Source organism: Diabrotica undecimpunctata, chromosome 8 (assembly GCF_040954645.1).
Source record: "Diabrotica undecimpunctata isolate CICGRU chromosome 8, icDiaUnde3, whole genome shotgun sequence".
Lineage (NCBI taxonomy): Eukaryota > Metazoa > Arthropoda > Insecta > Coleoptera > Chrysomelidae > Diabrotica > Diabrotica undecimpunctata.
In genome coordinates, this window is record NC_092810.1 from 73,634,141 (window position 1) to 73,649,324 (window position 15,184).

Genomic DNA, 15,184 nt, shown 5'->3' on the forward strand with positions numbered 1-15,184 from the left:
GGGTGACTATCATGGGGCACTTAAACTTACTTTGGGATCGACTACATTTCAGTCCGCTTCTTCTCACAAAACTTTCATAGTCCGCATTATATATATATATATATATATATATTTATATATAAATATATATATATACCTATATATATATATATATATATATATATATATATATATATATACCTATATATATATATATATATATATATATATATATATATTTATATATATATATATATATATATATATATATATATATATATATATATATATATATATATATATATATTGTTATGATTGTTTATTTTGAGTTCAAAATAAAGTTTATTGAGCCAATAAAAAAATTATAACTTATCTGTTATCAAAAGTAAAATAATCCTTATATTACCTGTGTTCGATGGATTCAAAAGTTTTTCTAGTTGTCTTTTATCGGGTAGAGAAAAAAGGATAATAATACAAATATATTATATTACAAAGATTTAGGTTTCTTTATTTTATATGAACGAATAAAACAATTATTAAATTCTGTCGTTATCTTATCAATCAGCATACAAGAAAATAAATCAAATTATTATGATAATAAGATTATAAAGCTACATATATTTATATTACGTGAAAAACCAATTTTACTTAAAATTTTCTTTACTTGAAAAAAGAAACCACAAAACTTTAAACTTTTGATTAGCCTAACAAAACCTCAGTTCTTAAATTTGAATGCTAATGACCCTGATGTCGAAACGATCCTTCACAGATATAAAATTCAATTGTACAAACACTTACAGTTTATTTTCTTCTTGAGTTGTATGTTGGAACATACCCAGAAAAGTCCAGTCTCCTCAAAGATGTGATCTCCCCTCTTTGTCACCTCGGCTCCTTCTTTACGTCTCTGCAAACCTCCTTCAGACTACACAAAAACACCTGATTCACTTCTCCAAACTCCGCTACTTATTTATGACACTAGGACCTCCTTTTGTCAACTTGATGCCGTAAGAATACTTTCACATATCCTTTATAAAATGCCCACGGTAGATACAAGGACCTCTTTTAATCTACTTATTATCTCCTTCTTCAAACTATTCACTTCTTTTCGTTACGCCGGTATCCAAACTCACGAACTACACCCTATCTTGAGACACACGACTGTTTCCTTTCGATGACCAAAATATGACTAACTTCTCCTCTATCATGATCGACTCACCAAATTCCCATTTAAAAACGACCGTCCAATCAAAAAGCTTAAATTGTGTTTACTATGATATTGGAAAAGCCTAATTTCGGTTTCAGAGAAAACTAAATAGCTTACTTTAAAATTGGTTTTTTTCAATACATCATTTATACATATTTCAAAAGATTAGAATATGGTCATTTAATACTCGACTCTACAAACAATGAAGAGATTAACTTACAGGTAAAATGTCTTCTAATTCTAAACAAAGGTTTTTTGATAATTTTGTTTGCAACGGAAACAGGTCGTTTGCCAAACAAATTTCTATTCTTATCTACACTAAATCTTATCTTAAATTAATATATACATTTTTGTTTCTAATGATTTCTTAAAATTTTATTCCGATGGATATTTTTATTTATTTTTCTTTGGTTGGGAAAGAAAAAGTATGACAAATCCCCGCCTTTGCATATGATAAAAATTACTGAATTATGCAGGGATTTTTCTCTATGCAAAAACAATACCAGCATTTTATTCATAATATTTGTAAACATCGTTGATATTATAAATTCCCCTAATCTTGTCTGATTCTATGTGCTTCAACTCATAACTATTTATCCCATTCTCATTGTTTACTATGTACGGACCCTCAAAAACAGGCATTTACTTTCCGCACACATTGCTAGGTATGTTGGACACGCGCAATGCTCTCACCATAACCTTCTCACCTTTTTTGAAAGTAACTGGTCTTCTTTTTCTATTTTGGTCTTGCCTCTGGATGTATTTTTCGTTTGCTCTCCGCAATTTCCTCTGCACATTTTCCATTATCTGTGTGTATTCCTTTTGTTCTCTATCTTCCCATGGTCTTAGTGGCATTATACCCTTCATTATATATTCTGGGGTCTCTTTCGTTACAGTGCTCGGGATGGTATTTAGATACGTTTCTACTTCGGCGACTTTCCTATCCCATCGTCGATGTTGACCCTCTGTTGTAATCCGTAGAAACTTCGTCACTTCCTGTATAAAACGTTCCGAAGGATTACTCTGTGGATGGCTGATGCTAACAAAATTTGTCTCTATTCCCCGTTCTCGAAGTTGTCCCTTGAAACGATCATTTCTAAAATATGTTGCATTGTCTAGAAGAATCCTTCTTGGTGTTCCTACGGTGGCTATAAAATTGTCGATTTTCCTCATTATTTCTTCCCCTTTCGTGGTACGGCAACTGTATAATTTTACATATTTGGAAAACACATCTACCATGACTAAAACATGTTTATTCCTCTTCGTCGTCATAATTAGATCGCTTAACATATCTATTGCTACAATATCTAATTTGTTCCGGGATATAATATTTTTTGGACCGTTTTCATTTTTGAAATTTTTAATTTTATATTTTTGACAGATCTGGCACTTTTGTGTAATTTCTTTTGCGATGCGGTAATCTTGTCGGCAAATATAATTTTCTCGAAAAACCAGCTAGACTTTTCTGCTACCGATATGTCCATTGTCTTCGTGTAATTTCTGTATGATCCTTTCTGCCAATGTCTGTGTTATCACGTATAGTTCCTTTCCATCAATTCGTTTGAAAATATACCGTTTTCTCTCTCCGCTCTTCTTTTTTCTCTTTCTTCCAGGTCTTCTTGATTTGTTCTAATTTCGTTTAACGAAAATACCCCTTCCTCTTGTGTCAAAATGTTCAATCCTACATGAAAAGCAATTGCTTCCTTTTTCCCCGAGTCTTCATCCCTTGTGAGAGCGTCGGCTATAATGTTGTCTTTTCCTTTTATATATCGAAACTCAAAGTCACACTCCTGTAGTAACAAAATGCCTCTATGTATACGATTGTTAACCAGACGATTTTTCATTATATGTACCAAAGCTGCATGATCAGTTTCGATTGTGAATTTTGCTCCCAACAGATAAAATCTTAACTTATTTACACAGAAAAGTACGCTAGCAAACTCTAGTTCAGTCACACTGTATTTTCTTTCGTGTGTTTTTGTCACCCGGGAAATAAAACAAATCGGCACTTCTTGATTGTTTTGTATTTGCGACAAAACTCCCGCAAATTTTTGTATGGATGCATCAGTTCGTAGTATGAAAGGCAAATTGTACATGGGGTGATATATTTTCGTTCCTTTCGAGAATTCCTCTTTTAAAATTTGAAAAGCTTTCTCTTGTTCTTCTTTCCAATTCAATTTAACACCCTTCTTCAATAATTTGATCAGAGAAATTTCCTTCTGGCTTAAATCAGGAATTAGTTTTTTAAAATAGTTGATCGTCCCGAGAAAACCTCTCAATGTTTTTAAATTCGTTGGTCTTGGGTATTCATCTATGAGTTTTACCCGGTCCTCGGCTAAACTAACTGTTTGTGTGTCCAATTTAAATCCCAAATATATCACTTCTTTTTGAAAAAATTGACATTTTTCAATATTCAGTTTTAATCCGGCCTTGTCCAATTCTCTCAAAATAATCTTTATGTGTTCCAAATGACTTGATGTATCTGGTGAATAAATGAGTAAGTCGTCGATGTAGTGCACTATGAAATCTTCATATTTATTTAATATTGTATGGAGAGCTCTTACCAATGCTGCACACGCATTTTGTAATCCAAACGGTACTACTTTAAATCGGTATACAATACCATCGATTGAGAAAGCGGTGTAATTTCTACATCTTTCTGCTAACGGTATTAACCAAAAGCTATGTTTCAAATCAAGTTTAGAAAACATGTGTGTTCCCGTAATTCTCCCAAAAATAGCTTCGATGCTGAGGGGTGATTCATATTGAGATACCGTGTGTTGATTTATATTCCGGGCATCCAAACAGAGCCTCAATTCTCCACTGCTTTTTTTTACAATCACGATTGGGTTGATGTACGGCGAGTCACATCTCTCTATGATTTGATCTTCTAACATTTTGTTAATTTCTCCTTTCACCTGCTGTCGGTATTTATATGGGATCGGATAAGTTTTCGATCGAAAATTTCCTAAGTCTTTAACCTCAAATGAATGTTCATACTTTTTGGCTACTCTGTTTTCTTCATTTATTAAATCTTCATACTTTCTCAATATTACACGCAATTCCTTTTCCTTTTCTTCTCCACATATCAATTTTCTTTCTTTTTCCTTAATTTCTTTACACATATTTATTTTGTATTCTGCCTCCTCCATTTCGCATACTTCTTCAAATACCACTGTTTCAATTGTACCTTTTTCGTCTTCTTTTGTTAATCTTTCTTCTTTTTCTTCTTCTGGGCTCATCTCTTCTCTTGAGGAAACCCACTTTTCACTTTCTTTTGCCAATCTCCTCTTTCTTCTCTGTCCTTGTTTCATTGCCAAATTCATTTCCACCGTTTGTTCTTTGTCTAAATCATTTTTTTGTTTCTCATTTTCCTTTTCCATTTTCTTACTGTCCTGTTCTTCTTCTTTTTCCTCTGTGATTTTCATCGTGTTATTTTTGAAATCTATCACCACATGTTTTTCTGCCAATTCATCCACTCCTACGATGGTATCATGCAACATGTTTGGCATCACAACACATTGTAGTGCATAAAATTTCTTATCCAATCGTACTTTTATTCGTATTCCTTCATTTATCGTTGCCAAAGTCCGTTTATTTGCGCCCACTAAATTTACCTTGGGAATTTTGTAAATCAAATTCGTTAAATTAACTTCCTCTATTAGTTTTCTGTTGACCAGTGTAATTTCCGATCCAGTATCAATCATAATTTTAATCGGTGTCTCGTTGATAAAACCATCTACAAATTTCAGATTTGCTCCACTTATTTTGTCCTTATGTTCTGCCAATTTAATAAATTCCTTCGGGTGACAAAAAATTCCTGTTTGTTTCTTTGTCTTTAGTGAGCGCCTTCGTGAAAAGACGCTTGCTGTTCTTGTTCGCTTCTACTTCTGTCGCTTTGTCTCTCATCCTCATATTCCTCTATGTGTGTGTTGTTGACCGCTCTTCTATTTTCTCTTGGTCTCTCGGACCCGTATCGGTTTCCGCGATTTTCCGGTTCATTCGTTCTATTATTTCGGTTTTCCTGATATGTGCGATTGTTGTTTCTATTTTGGTTCTCTCGATATCTGTTTTCGTTCCATTGCCGATTTCTTTGTTCATAATTTACTCTTCCGTTGTCTCTACTTTCGTTTTCCCTCCTCGGGACAAATTCTCTTCTTGTGTACTCTCTCCTAAAGTTTTGTCCTCTATCTCTATAGTCTTGATTTTCTCGTTGTCTATAATTTTCTTGCGTTCTCCTTATTTTTCTTTCTCTTAATTTTGCTTCTCGTATTTGTAAGAATTGACATAAACTGTCAATATCTTTATAGTTTTGTAGGGTTATGTGATCTTCTAAGGTATCTTCAAAATGTCTGGCTATTAGTTCCACTAGCTGTTCGGACAAATAGTTGTAATGTAAGTGTCTTGCATTGTTGTATAGTTGTAGGGCATATGTTTTTTTCTGATATACCTATATTATCCTGGTATCTCCCATTTTGTAATTCCTTGTTTATCTCTATCTGTTGTATTTTCCCCCAGAAATAATTCAGAAATTTTTGTTCAAATGTTTGCCAATTTTGTAATTCTTCTTCTTTGCTATCAAACCATAAACTTGCCTCATCTTTAAAATGGTTCCTTATCGTTTCCTTTGCTGTTTCGAAATTACCGATATGTCGTACTTTCTTTTTTAAATTGTTAATGAAAATTACTGGGTGTAATTTTTTTACGTCCCCGCCAAACTGTATTTTCGCTTCGCTTGTTCCATGGATGATAACTTCTTTTCTCTCTACTCCTCTTAGTTCAATTTCTGCCATTTGTTTTTCATTTTGCTTTAATCTCCTTTCTACTTCTTTCCTGTCTTCTTGTAGCGCCATTTCAAATTTTTCTTCTAACTGTTCTAATTCCTTTTTCTGACAATTTCGTATCTCCTTCATTGTGTTTTGGATATCTTTAATCTCTGTCTCTTGTTTTGCATTCTTTAGGGTTATTTCTTCTATCTGTTGTATCAGTTCTTTCTTTATCCCCTCAACACATCCTTTAATTTCCTGTTCATAGTTTTCCAGACGCTGCTCTATATTTCTGTTATTTCTATTCATTTTTAGTGACTGGAGTTGCATTAGTTGTAATATTTTATCTATTCCTGATGGTTCTTTTCTTTCCTCTATTATTGTAGCATTTCCTTCATTATCCGATCCTTCATCAATAATTGTTTCCTCTTCTATCTTATCCTCTTTCCTTTCTTGCGTTTTGCTTTGACTCCTTGTGGTCGACATGTTAGTTAGATTATTTATCCCCGCCAAATATGAAGCTTTGAAATTTGTGCAATAATATCCCCGCCAAATATAAAACTCGAGTAATTTTGCAAAGACGAAAACTTTTCCTCTTATCCCAAATGCAATAAATTCAAATAAATGCAATAAAATTTTAAAACTTTTGTCAGTACCTAGAGAAATTTGAAATGTAATGTCATAAAAGCAAATATTATAAACTTTAACCATCGGCAAATAAATTTTCAATCAATCTGCTTTCTTTCTCTATCCGTTTAAATTTTAACTAGAAATACTTTCTACGCCTTACACGTTGGGGGCCATTTGTTATGATTGTTTATTTTGAGTTCAAAATAAAGTTTATTGAGCCAATAAAAAAATTATAACTTATCTGTTATCAAAAGTAAAATAATCCTTATATTACCTGTGTTCGATGGATTCAAAAGTTTTTCTAGTTGTCTTTTATCGGGTAGAGAAAAAAGGATAATAATACAAATATATTATATTACAAAGATTTACGTTTCTTTATCTTATATGAACGAATAAAACAATTATTAAATTCTGTCGCTATCTTATCAATCAGCATACAAGAAAATAAATCAAATTATTATGATAATAAGATTATCAAGCTACATATATTTATATTACGTGAAAAACCAATTTTACTTAAAATTTTCTTTACTTGAAAAAAGAAACCACAAAACTTTAAACTTTTGATTAGCCTAACAAAACCTCAGTTCTTAAATTTGAATGCTAATGACCCTGATGTCGAAACGATCCTTCACAGATATAAAATTCAATTGTACAAACACTTACAGTTTATTTTCTTCTTGAGTTGTATGTTGGAACATACCCAGAAAAGTCCAGTCTCCTCAAAGATGTGATCTCCCCTCTTTGTCACCTCGGCTCCTTCTTTACGTCTCTGCAAACCTCCTTCAGACTACACAAAAACACCTGATTCACTTCTCCAAACTCCGCTACTTATTTATGACACTAGGACCTCCTTTTGTCAACTTGATGCCGTAAGAATACTTTCACATATCCTTTATAAAATGCCCACGGTAGATACAAGGACCTCTTTTAATCTACTTATTATCTCCTTCTTCAAACTATTCACTTCTTTTCGTTACGCCGGTATCCAAACTCACGAACTACACCCTATCTTGAGACACACGACTGTTTCCTTTCGATGACCAAAATATGACTAACTTCTCCTCTCTCATGATCGACTCACCAAATTCCCATTTAAAAACGACCGTCCAATCAAAAAGCTTAAATTGTGTTTACTATGATATTGGAAAAGCCTAATTTCGGTTTCAGAGAAAACTAAATAGCTTACTTTAAAATTGGTTTTTTTCAATACATCATTTATACATATTTCAAAAGATTAGAATATGGTCATTTAATACTCGACTCTACAAACAATGAAGAGATTAACTTACAGGTAAAATGTCTTCTAATTCTAAACAAAGGTTTTTTGATAATTTTGTTTGCAACGGAAACAGGTCGTTTGCCAAACAAATTTCTATTCTTATCTACACTAAATCTTATCTTAAATTAATATATACATTTTTGTTTCTAATGATTTCTTAAAATTTTATTCCGATGGATATTTTTATTTATTTTTCTTTGGTTGGGAAAGAAAAAGTATGACAATATATAAATATATATGAACAGTGAAGATGTTATATCTTCAACAGGCTTATCCTTGTGAGGATTGTATTATAAAATTAGCAAAATTACTTAAGATTTGACATTATTAATTTGATTTTCTTTTTCTTTCTGTCAAAACTTATTACTATGGTTTCCATGTCTCTTCTATTTTTTATATTTATTTTAGGTTAGTTTGACAAAGGAAGTGTCTATGTTTATGTAAACCTTCATTGCAAATTTTGATATAATATGTTAAAATGTTTCGTTTGCACTTATTAAACAACAACAGAGTTTATGTTACTAAGTAATTAAGAAGGAAAAAAAACCAAACACAAATAAAAAATAAATTTTATCTCATTTGAACTTGGAATAATCCCTTCAATGTGTGTAACTTTTAAAGAACTTTTATATCGTTGTTTTTTTTTCTATCGTCTTTTTTTTAAAGAAGATTACTGTATATAGCACTAAGATGTTCAATGTCTTCTCTTTTGTTTAAGGTGTTTTGTGTAGTTTTAATTAAACACATTTCTAGAAACAATATTTTGTTGTAATTTCTTTCCCTTCTCAATATTTCTGCTTGATCATAGTTAGGCGTTTGACCCATCGTAATAGAATGTTCACTTAATACACAGGCTTGTACTTTATTCAGATTAATGTCACTCTTGTGTGATGTTAATTTTCCGGACAAATTTCTAGACGATTCTCCAATATATATTCTATTGCAATTATTACAGGGTAGAGAGTACACTACATTGGAGCTTTCTTTATTATTTAAGCGTGTTTTAAGTTTGGTCTATAAATTCGATATTGTTTTTATATTTCTGATTCCTATTTTGATATTAGGTACTTCTCTAAATGTATTTAGTAGTCTATTTGTTAAACCTGGAATACGTGGTAAAGAATGGTACAATGTATTGTGGTTGTTTGTTGAAACTTCTGTCCTTATGACTTCTTGTGAGACACCAAAAATAAGTCTATTTAGAAGGTTCGCTCTATAATAAATATATTCGCTCTATTTAAATATGTATATATAAATATATATATATATATATATATATATATATATATATATATATATATATATATATATATATATATTGGAAAAATTATATAAATATGTTTTTTTATGGGTTGGAGTCAATAAAAGGGCTATTGGTAAACTATTCTTTATGTCCAGCTTTCAATTGTGTTTACAATCTTTATCAAGTTTTACAATTTATTTATAAATTCAATTATTTTTGTTAAAATAGTTTTCAAAATTACTAAATTTAGAGAAACATCATAAACAGTTTTTAAGATGTTTAGTAGTTTAGATTTACTAACAAAACAAATTTTATTTGAAGCTTTTGATAAAGATTGTAAACACAATTGAAAGCTTGACATAAAGAATACTTTACCAATAGCCCTTTTATTGACACCAACCCATAAAAAAATTCTTGATTTCATCTCAGTGTTAATGTGGTTGCTTCGCCATATAGGCATCCTGCCAGTATATTTGCTTTTTGTACTTGAGTTTTAAACTCTTTGTCCAGGTCTCCATAGCTAGTCAGTGTAATTCCTAGATATTTTATTTCTATTGTTCAATACTGATGCCATAAATTTCTATTTTACATCTGGTTGGTTCTTTGCCGACTACTTTTGTTTTAGTTTACTGAGATGAGTTTGTCATATTAAATTCTTTTGCTCTTATGTTAAGTCTGTGGACCAGTCTTTGCAGACTATCTTCATTTTGGGCTTTTAATATTGTGTCGTCTGCGTAACAGAGTATTTTTTTTTCTTTGTTTCTCATTATGTATCCTCTTCCTTTGTTAACGCTTGTGATGATATCATCCATGATCAAATTGAAGATCATGGGCTCAATGAATCTCCTTGTCTTATTCCGCTACCTATTTCTGTAGGTTCTAAAGTTATCCATTTAATCAGACTTCCATTTTATTGTTTTGGTAGATGTTTTCGATAGTTTTTATAATATTTAGAGGAGCTTTTCTATTATGCAGAAGATAGATTACATCTTTGAGTTACTCTGTCAAATGCTTTCTTTAGGCCAATCAGACACATAAATGGTGGTCTTTTATACTCCAGTGATTTCTCAGTAATTTGCTTTATAACGAATATTGCATCTGTACATGATCTTCCACTACGAAAACCCTATTCTTCATCTGCTAAACTTATCCTCTGATTTATTAGCACTTGTAAAATTTTAGTTGTAAGTTTTAGCGTAGTATTTAACAAGTGTATACCTCTGTAGTTTCATTGCTGTTTTTTATCTCCTATTTTGAATAGTAGAATTAGTTCGCTCGTTCTGCATTATTCCGGTATTTTATTGTGTTTTATAATTTTATTAATTAAAGTTTTTAATTGTTCTGTTATTTCTGCTCCACAATATTCCAGTAATTCGTTTGGTATCCCGTCTTTACCTGCTGATTTTCTGTTCTTCGGGTTTTTATTTATTTTCCGAACCTCCCATACATTTATATTAAGTTCATTTGTGGTAATTTCTGGTGTTTCCGGTTCTAACATCGTTTGTTCTCCCTCTGCATAGATCTTTTTTAGGTAGTCAATCTACGTATCCTTTTCTACGTGTTTTGGTTCTATTAGTTCCTTTACCTCCATTCTTTGACCTCTTATGAAGCGCCATATTTTCTTCTGCAGACTGTAAAAATCATGTTCCATTTCTTTCGAAAAGCGTTTCCAGTGATCGTTTTTTATTTTTTTTACAAGTGCATGTGTTTCGTTTCTAATTGTCTTGTAGTTATGGTATGCCTCTTGTGATTTGGTTGACATTTATTTCAGATAAGTTTTTTTTCTTTACATTTTTGTGATTTCTGTACAAAACTATGGAGTTCTTCGCCTTGAGAACGATTTATTTTTAATATATATAGTTGAGATTTTTCTGTCGGTATTAAATATCATTTTTATATTGTATTTGCTTAGCACCCTTCCTATCTTCTCTGTTGTACCCTTTACATATAGTAGAATAGCTTTTGCAATCGGTTTTGCGCCTTCTGTTTGGTCCTTTATTCTTGAGCATTATGAGCCTTTTCAATGATATATGTTGAGAAGCTGTTTTTTATTAGCGCTGTTTTACATTATGCATTTCTTTATTTTTATATTTTTCGTCTGACAGTCTTCCGGATCGTTTCATCAGGGTTTTATTAACTGAAGGTAGTTGTGCAGGATGATAAAATGAATTGCCATGTAGATATCTGTCAGTATGTGTGAGTTTTTGGTATACTGTGTGTTCTATGTGCTCGTTTTTCCTTCCTTCCTTCTTTATTATTAACATATCCAAAGATATTAGATGTTCGTTTTCTTTCAATTCCATAGTAAACTGAATTTTATGGTTAATATTATTGATGCGTTCTATAAATATCTATAGTTATAAATAGTTTTTCTTCCCAATGTGCCCAGTTTCTAAAACTATCATTCACGTACCTAAGCCAAAGTTTTGGTTTGTTTTTGGCTGTTCCTATTGCTCGCTGGTCTATTTCTTGCACTAATAGATTTGCTATGATTAATGACAGTAATAAATCGATCGGTGCTTTTTTAACTTGTTTATATCTTTGCTCCTTATAGATGAAATATGTGTTATTTAAGCAGTGCTTTGTTAGATTTAGAGCATCCTGTGATATTAGATACTTTCTGCCTATAATTTCTAATGATCCATCTATAGAAACATTCGTGGAAAGTGAGACAACATCGAAGCTGACTAACAAATGTCCCGGCTCAAGAGTCACATCTTTCATATGCTCGATGAAGTGGCTTGCTTTTTGACGTAAGAATCTGCTTTTTCTGCATATGGTTGTAGTTGTAGCCAGAAAGTTTGCCAGTGGTTGTAGGTGTAATGTTTAGCTCTTTAGAACTGTGGGACATAATATACTACTTACTTCCGATACTACTTACGATAGGTTTTATTAAGCTTTATAAGGATATCTAAATTAACATTATTATTCATGTTCACTCACATGGATTTTCTAACCTAATTGTGTTGTCCATGTCTGGTTGTCATGTCACAGCTGTCACTTGTGGTTCCGTTTACCAAGTGCAACGTTGCCAAGTATATGCATACATGAGAACCATACATAACACGTTCCCTTTAATAAAAACAAAATAAACTAAAAATAATTCACATAATATATCATAAGTACATAAATAACAATAATTCACAAATATATCAATATTACAATCAATCTATCAGGAGGGCGAATGACTCTACCACTTCTGGAGGTTTTCAAACCATGTGAAGTACTGTATGATGTAGAAGGTACATCAATGTCATTGATGGGTGATATTCTATTAGATGTTGAAGGTACATCAATATCTTTAAGTCTTATTTATTTTACAGTCTCTTGTATCATCGGGTACATCTGGACAAAGAACTGTTCTCGTATTTCTCATACTTGTCGTTCCAGTAGTCACAATATTATTTTCATGACTAGCTTTCACATCTGCTTGCTCACAATTTGCATAAGCATGTTGCTGTGCTTCTGACCGTACAGGTCTAAGATAATGTCTATTACGTCTATAATCAGTATTATTTACTTTAACCACATAATCCCTTGATCCTTTCTTTGCCACAACCACTAAAGGGTTTCATTTCCTTTTTTTTCAATTCAAATTTAATTGGAAACGCATCTTGAGAGACCGTGACCCCCAAACCATATGGGCTGGCGTCAACAGAGAGTATGGTCTTTTTGTCAGGGTTAAAATAACGCAAAGTAGTGGCTGATGCCACAAGATTCTTTAATTTATCAAAACATGTCTGTTCATTATGTCCCCAATGCCACTCATTTTTACTAGAAAGTAAACATCTTAGAGGACTAGTGTGTTCTGATAGGTTTGGTATAAATTTAGCAAGATATACTATGGTTCCCAAAAAACGTTGTAATTCTTTTCGATTACGTGGTGGTGTCATTTTTGTAATTCTTCTTCAAGTGCCGTCTCCATCAATGGAGGTTAGCGGTTATGGTGGCAAACGTTTGTCTATCTTCAGCTGTTCTTAAGAGTTCCTCAAATCCAAGTCCTGTCCAGTTTCTGATATTACGTAACCAGGACAATTTTTTTCTTCCAATTCCTCGCTTTCCTTCTATTTTGCCTTTTATTATCAACTGAGGGATGTAGTATTTCTCGTTGCGCAACAAATGCCCTAAATAACTGGTTTTTCTTCTTTTGACTGTTCTCAATAGTTCTTTTTCTAAATTGAGTCTCGCTAGTACTTCTTCATTTGTTTTTCGTGCTGTCCAAGGAATTTTTAAAATTCTACGGTACACCCACATTTCAAATGCCTCGATTCTATTCAGGCTCTTTATTTTTAAAGTCCATGTTTCGACTCCGTAGAGAAGAACAGACCAGATAAAACATTTTACAAGTTTTAATCTCAATTTAATATTTATATGTGTATCGCAGAATAGAACGCGCATCTTAAAGAAACTATCCCTAGCTTGAGCAATTCTCGCTTTAATTTCTTGTTCTGGGTCCAGCTTGCAATTAATCCAACAGCCAAGGTATTTGTATTGGTTTACCTGTTCTAAAATATTCCCATTTATTTTTATAGGTAAGGGGATATTCTGTTTTCTTTGGATCACCATTACTTTTGTTTTTTTTTCGTTGATCTTCATTCCAAACTCTCGACAAGCATCCTTAAGGTGGTCTATAACCCTCTGTAAGTTTGTGTCTGTATCAGCCAGTAGGACAGTGTCATCTGCATATCTTATGCTAGATATTGGTTCTCCATTAATTTTTATTCCTGTGGAAAGGTTTTCCAAGGCTTGCTTGAATAGTAGTTCCGAGTAAAGATTGAACAGCATAGGGGACAGTATGCATCCTTGCCTTACTCCTTTATTTATACTAATATTTCTAGATGTATGATCGTCGATCCTAATCTTGGCACTCTGCCTCCAATATAAGTTCTTAATTAGTCGGAGATCTTTGCTATCCAAGTTGATGCTCTGCAAGGAATTTAACATTTTATTATGGTTTACGCGATCAAATGCCTTTTCAAAGTCTACAAAACATAGAAAGACATCCTTTTGTTGGTCGTAACACTTCTGCAGCAGTACTTGTAATGAAAACAAGGCCTCTCTGGTCCCCATTCAGGCTCTGAATCCAAATTGATCGTATCCAACTTCTTTTTCACACCTTTTGTATACCCTATTGTGAAGTATTTTTAATAGAATTTTAAGCATTTGGCTCATAAGACTTATTAATCTAAAATCTGCGCATCGCCTGGAGTTAGCTTGTTTTGGAATGGGAATAAAAATAGATTCTAACCATTCCTCTGGTATTTCCCCAGTATCGTAGATTGTATTAAACAAAATTACTAACAAATCAATGTTATTACTTTCGATCAATTTAAGTATTTCAGGATAAACTTCATCAGGTCCAGGGCTTTTATTGGTCTTTAATTGTTTAATGGCATATTCCACTTCGACTTTTAGAATTGGTGGGCTTTCAGTGACATTATTTATTGTAATGTCTATTCTTTCATCTCGGAACAGCTGTTGTATAAATTTTTCCCATTCTTCTATTTTTGTAATAGCTTCTGTTTTATCATGATCATGTGAAATGCCAATATTACTAATCTGATGACTTAAAAATTTTACTTTTGTTTGACAAACTTTAGATTTCCCTATATTCAACGTTAAGCCACTCTGTTTAATTTTTTCTAAAACACATTTCAAATTTTTATCATCTTCACTTTTAGAACATCCAAAAACCAAAATATCATCAAAATACGTTATTGTTCCTGAAGGCCATATGGTAATCTCAGATATCTATAACGACCAAAAGGTGTAGTAAAAGTACATAAAAGTGAACTTTCATAATTCAAAGGCAACTGAAAAAAAAGCAGATGTTGCATCTAATAATGTGAAATAATTAGCCCCTGAGAGCTTAGCAAATAAAGTATCTTGAGTAGGAATTGGAAACCTTTCTTTTTTAACATATTTATTTAAATACACAGGATCCATACATATTCTACTATCAGATCCCTTATTTTTCGGAACAACTACAATAGGATTTTGCCATTCTGTGGGTTCACTATCTTTTACGATAAGGTTTTTACGTACCATATCATCAAGTTTATCTTTAACTTGGCTTCTTA

General features: G+C 32.2%; 1 protein-coding gene across 1 annotated transcript in view; it reads left to right on the forward strand.

Moving 5' to 3' along the window:
- The window catches only part of LOC140447698 (uncharacterized), a 39,679-nt gene that overhangs the window by 15,238 nt on the left and 9,257 nt on the right, over positions 1-15,184 (forward strand). The gene's annotated exons all lie outside the window — the stretch shown is intronic.